Raw genomic sequence first — 6,379 nt, 5'->3', positions numbered from 1 at the left:
GGGTTTATAATTTAAATTTAAATTAAATTTTTATTTTTGTAGTAATACATATAAAAAATTATTATGCTAATATGATGCTTATAAATTGAATTTGAAATTATTTACTTAGCTGTCGTGATTAAACATTTTTATAATTTTATTTATAAATTACAAATTAAATTATTTATTTAAGTTATTATTTTTTAATTTTTAAAATTTTATTCTATAAATTTGTATTTATATATTTTAGTATTTTTTATTTAAATTGTTATTTTAATTTTATTTCGTTATAAATATTTTTATAATATCATTTTTTTGTTGAACAAAAATAATTCGATCTGCTTTACAGATATATCACACCAAAGATTAAGCGCATTTTTTTCTGAAATAAAAGAAAAAAATTATTATTTTGTTAAACTTCATTCTTCAACTTTAATTTTTTAAATATGTTATTTTTTTAAGAACAAGTTTGTCGCACCCCAAAAACTCTACAATGTTACCTTACTCCGACGGATTCCACTCAAATTTTTTAAAACCTATATTTTTAATCCATTATCATCGTCCCAAATAATATATAGATCTCTATCTAATATATAGGAGTACCCAAAAATACACGAAAAACATGGCTTCTTTAAAAAAAATTTTAATTATAAATTAAAATAGATAAGCTATATTTAAAATGAAAACTATTATCACCGTCAGTACATTGGAATAAGTTATATTTAACCAAAATTTTTTAATTATAAATTAAAAAAATAACTATTTCCCCAAAATAATTCCTATGTACTCTTGTGTACTCCTATGTATCTTGGAGACAATGATAATAGTTACCATATTGTTAATCATCTAAACTCAATCCGATATAAATGAAGTAAAGTTTGCCAGGGTACGAGGAACTTGCCTAACTTCAAAAAAAATTTGTATTTGGAGAATTAAAGTTCAAAAATCGTATTTAGGAAAATAATAATTTTTTTATTTTATTGTAGTAAAAAAACCAAGATTAAGCATCTGGTGTCCAAATTTATAATTAATATGAAAAAATTTTACAATACCGAAGATGGTTAATAGTCAAATCCATCCCTAAAAGATCATTCATTCTTTAAATTAGTTTTCAATTATTTTTTTTAGTCATATTAGTCCTTGAAAGATAAAACGTAAATCAAATTGGTTATTGTATTAGTTAGATGATGACGTGTCAACGTTAAGTGTCACATGGTATGATAACTAAGTAGGTTACAAGATGATTGGTTGACGTGTCAGGTCAATGACACCTAGCATGTAACAATCCAATTTTCTGACAAGTCTCGTCACTGCTAGTCATCAGGTGTCACCTTCCAGTAATCTTATAAAATTTTAGACTCGATAATATTTACTACCTACGAGCCTTTCTTACTAACGGAATCGCGTATGTTAGCTTATTTTTATTATATGCTTTTCTTAACAAACCTATTAGAAATCTTCAGAGATATACAATATAAAATAAACACCAAACTAACAACAAAATTAAAATAGCAACAAGATTACAGAAAAGCTTCCATACATTCATACGTCTTAAGTTAGTTCATACAAACTTGACACGCTTAGCTATATATATATAAATATAGACTTATATACAACTGATAACTTTTCAAAATACCTGGTTCATATAGAAAATTCCTAAACTGGTACCTGTACTAAAAGAAAAGAAAATATCAAGTCCTATCCTTAAAAAATATTACAGAAGTGAGGGAAGCAAAGTCTAAGGAACAAATACCATCTATCGTACATTCTTCTACCATCGAGGCACAAGTTTGCAACCATCAGCTCAGGCATCTCCTGTATGGTCCGACAACACGTGCTCCTCTGGTACCTCTCTGAATATAACTCCAGTGGTGGCAGACAAGTCGAGATCCTCCATCTGAGGAGAAAAGGAAAAAGAAGGGGTGAGAACCTATATGCTTCCCAGTAAGGCAACACTGTAAAAACACGTCTCTCTCGTGAAACCTAAGGTTCTGGCTCTATCGTAATAACTGGCTTGCTAAATCCCTCGGCTACTTCCGTATCGTATTTCTGACATAACTCTATCTTGGCATCTTCCGTTGGGGTTAATGTCGCTTTTTACGCTATTCTCTATGGCTATTGTTCCTAGTTTTATTATCTTAATCTAAGTTTTGGGGAACTTGTGATTATACAATTTTAAATACAAACAGAAATCAGAGAATAGAAGATTAACAAGAAGCAAATAGCATGTAGCAAAAAGAATGAACAGTAAACAATCACAATTAATGCGCAAATAATTTATGATGAATGCCTGCTCCTAGCGCAGGTCATGAGCTCATGCGTCGGTTGTCTATCCGCAACTCAACGTTACTCGGAGCAAATCCCGAATATGATTTCTTTACTGTGTAAGTTAGACACCTTGGCATCACGGTTACCCGTGTCAATTAGGCCTCATCATATAATGTGCATCACAATAAGAAACAGTTCTATCAGTTAGGTGAACATTCCCGCATTAGCAACCATAGGCTATCCGTTAGGCAGGCACTTTCGCATTAGCAGTTTGGCACAAAGGCCCATTTAAATAAACAATATGCTATCAGTTAGGCGGGAACTTCCACATTAGCACTCGGCACAAAGGCCCATTCGAACATACAATATCAATTATCCTTTCTTTCCTAGTTTTTCATTCCTTTTCTTTCCCTTTAAGTATCTTTTCCATCCTTTATTTCTCACCTTCTTTCCTTTCCATCATGCCTCCGCATCACCTTACAGCTAAGCACACCTCCGCATCACCATGAAACTAGGCGTACCTCCGCATCACTGTTTAACTTTAAATCTTCCTAGGGACAACTTACCTTCTTATTCATTTTCCAAACTTGTTTAGCCTAATACCTTTTTGGCGATCAGTTTTCTATTCAACGATTAATATAACAACCAGACTCAGATTTGCGCAAACTTTATGTTCACGTGTTTGTATCGAACTTAAGTTTCATTTGGTTCAAGATTCAAAGAATTTCCATTTCCAGAACAAAAGTTATGCCTATTCTGTTTTGAGAGATTTCTATTTGGTTAACCGGTGAACCGGTTAACTTCCAAAGTGCATAACTAATTTTTTAGGATAGCCATAGCTCTGAAATTTGAACTGAATGAAGTAGACACCATAGGGTTTCATTTGGTTTTGGTTTCATTACAAAAAATTTTCTACATCAGGAGGTATCCATCCAGGAAATCACCACTCTAAATTTGTAAATCCTGTTTACCCATTAGTGAGCAGTAAAATGTTAAAGCCTATAACTTTTAATCCATAACTTCTAAAATTCTGAACTTTTGAGGGAACAAAATATACATCATGAGGGTTCTATAAAAACTAGTTGCACTCAATTTGGAGTTTAGGATCAATACCAGTAACTCAAACAAATCACAGGAATTACCAAACGAGTTTCAGAATTGCATGTTAATAAAACAGTGAACCTTCCATTTTGTAAATTGCGTATTTAATTCTATAAAAATGAAATTACCCCAAAATTTGAAGACAATGTTCTTCACATGCTAATATTTCAACTTTTTTTGGTTTGAATCCAAAAACCTATCAGAATCAAAAGTTGTGTTAGTTGAAAGTTGCTACTGAATTATTTTGAAAACAGATTTTTTAGCAGAATCCATTTATTTTCAAACATTTTTATCTTCCAACCTACTCATCATAAAATTATTAAATTTTGAGAGGATGATCTAACCTCATCAAGGATTACCAGGGAATTATTACAAGATTTTTTAGTGGCTAGATGTTTCCCATAAGATACCCACCCGGTGATTGAAAAAAAGTGAAGATGCTTTCAAGAGTGAAGTTTGCTGATTTTTATAACTACCATGCTAGTGGTATTTGAAATCATTTACCGGAAGAATAAAATTGTATTTATTGTAAATGTTTAGTGTGTATCGGGTCTATCTCAACTAATTTAATTCAATCTTAAATACTTGAAAACTAACTGGATAAACCAGGTTAATTTAAAGGTAGAAATCACGTGAAGTCGACTTCACGTGAAGTTGATATCTGAGAGTCGTTAGATGATTTGACTTATTTGACTAAATTTTCATCCAACGACTTTTATGTATCAACTTTACGTGAAGTCGACTTCACCTGAGTTTTTACCTAATTTAAAATAAAAGTAGTGGATATAATTTTATAAATTTTATATAATAAATTTTAAAAAATAAATTTAATAAAAATTATATTACATTTATTTCAAAACAAATTATTTTAATTTAAATTAAAATAATAATATATAATATAAAAATTAATGTATAAAATTATAATATTTTATATTAATTATAAAATACGTTTTGAATTAGAACGAGTTCACTAAAAAAAATCCGAATCAAAAAGTAAATCCAAACCTAATAAAATATACTTGAAAATCATATCAATTCAGATTGAGTCTCTAACACTCTTAATTTGTAATTTCTTTATGAATTTTTGTACATGACCAACAACACACTTTCGGCTTTTCCATTCACTATTTCATCTTATAAAATAATGCATACTTGAGATGGCCAAATTTATGATGCTTTGGTTTGCATATTTATTTTATAATTCTATTTTTAGTGTTATATATTTTTAGAATTTTATGAAAAAGGATAAAAACATAAATATTAAAAATAAAAATACAAATCAAACATCTATTTACTTTCTCTTGTTCATTTATTTTTGTCCTTGTCTGAGTTAGGGTTACAAATGTTCAAATGCACTTCCATTGAGTATATGGTAGCCACTTAGCATTAGAATTCCCAAAAATAAAATAAAATAAGATCAATTAAAATAATTAAACACTAATTAAATTTAGTTTGGTAATGACTCATGACAACTTATAGTTACTTTGTTCCACCTTTTTTTCCCGTCAATTTGAAACGCCGGCAAATTATTTGGTGAAGAAGTAAATTTGGCCTAATAGCAATACGAGTTCAATTTATTCATTTACATAACAATTAAAATAGTAAAAAATGTGAAAATTAACCATTTTTATTGATATAATAATAGTATAATAAAAAAAACTTAGAAATTAAATCCTAGCAATATATATAGCATTGCCATTGCTCATAATTATTTTTTGTTTAATTTGCATTGCTCATAGGGCAGAAAGTTGGTAAACCATGTAGTAGTAAAACGTTCCATAGTAGGGGGAAGAAGCATAACTGCATAAGAGAAAGAAGGATTGGTAATTAGTAGAGTGGGGGATCTTTACAATAGTATGTGCAGAGGCAGGTGGCACCCTTGCAATATCCACTGCCATATTGTTCTTTAGAGCACTCCTCATAACATTTCTGTGACTCACATTTGTTTAAACGAATCATCTTCTGGCACCAGTGTTCTGGGATCCTTGCCCCATTGGCTCAAGCTCCTCCTTTTACTACATAATCACATGCTAATCCTGCCCAAAACAAAAAATGCACCAATCCTCATCAATGAATTTTAGCTAATTGGCTCTGTTAAGTATAATATTATTTAGGTAGTTATTATGTCTTCGTGAGAAGATGACGGTTAAGATAATAACGCGTATTATGTTAAGCAAATTAGTCAAACATTTTAAATTATTTATTGGGATTCAGATATTATCTTTAGATGAATCATTTGAATAGTCATCTTTATCTTAGTATTAAGAATGATTAGCTACTCCGTAAAAGTGTTGTTTATCATAAGGTCTAAATCTCTGGAGACCTTTAAAACAAAAACAAATCACGCCTTGGGTAGTAAACATAAATTGATACAATTCAGTAAGAGTGAGAAACAACAGAAATTAGTAGATAATAGTGCATGCATATAGTGAAAGAAATAAGCTAAAGATTATAGAAGATGATTAATACCTGAGAAGATAAGCATGAGGAGGAGATGGGGGAGTATGTAAGGTGATTTCATCTTGTAACACCCACAACTAAGTACTCCAATTATCTCAAAGGAATGGGTAATATAGACAGTAATTGGTGCAGTTTTTAGTTCAATCAACAAAATCCAAAAAGCATAGACTAGTTATTTGAGAATTGACAGTTGTCTAGAATTGAAATAGAGTCACATGAACAAAGTAGAACATTACCATGATAGATACCTCATGTTTGGCCAAATCTGAGTAAAACAGAACAACTTTATCACTTTAAAAAGAGTATGAACAAATCAAAGTATCTAATAACTCCAATATTGCTTTCTATACCAGTTGTGACAAGTTTTTTATCTTTGAGCACTAAATCTTTCCTTTTAAATTACTCGATTACTGTTTATATGATATTCGAAGGTGATATTGATTCATCCGAAACCTTTGTTAGGTTCATAAGTTGTGTGTCTTAATGGAGATAAAAAGTTCTGATAATACTAATAGTGGTAAATTTGTTATCTATGGAAAAAGGAGTTTCCATGACATGTGAAAGCATTACA

General features: G+C 30.1%; 1 long non-coding RNA gene across 1 annotated transcript; it reads right to left on the bottom strand.

Moving 5' to 3' along the window:
- Positions 1-5,153: 5,153 nt before the first annotated feature.
- Positions 5,154-6,021, bottom strand: LOC140173329 (uncharacterized). Its single transcript, XR_011861946.1, has 2 exons — positions 5,818-6,021; positions 5,154-5,384 (listed from the first exon to the last, which is right to left on the bottom strand). It is a non-coding gene; the product is annotated as an uncharacterized lncRNA (long non-coding RNA).
- Positions 6,022-6,379: the final 358 nt, after the last annotated feature.

The sequence above is a fragment of the Arachis hypogaea genome, chromosome 6 (assembly GCF_003086295.3).
Source record: "Arachis hypogaea cultivar Tifrunner chromosome 6, arahy.Tifrunner.gnm2.J5K5, whole genome shotgun sequence".
In the NCBI taxonomy this organism is placed as follows: Eukaryota; Viridiplantae; Streptophyta; class Magnoliopsida; order Fabales; family Fabaceae; genus Arachis; species Arachis hypogaea.
This window is presented reverse-complemented; position numbering and strand designations above follow the sequence as displayed.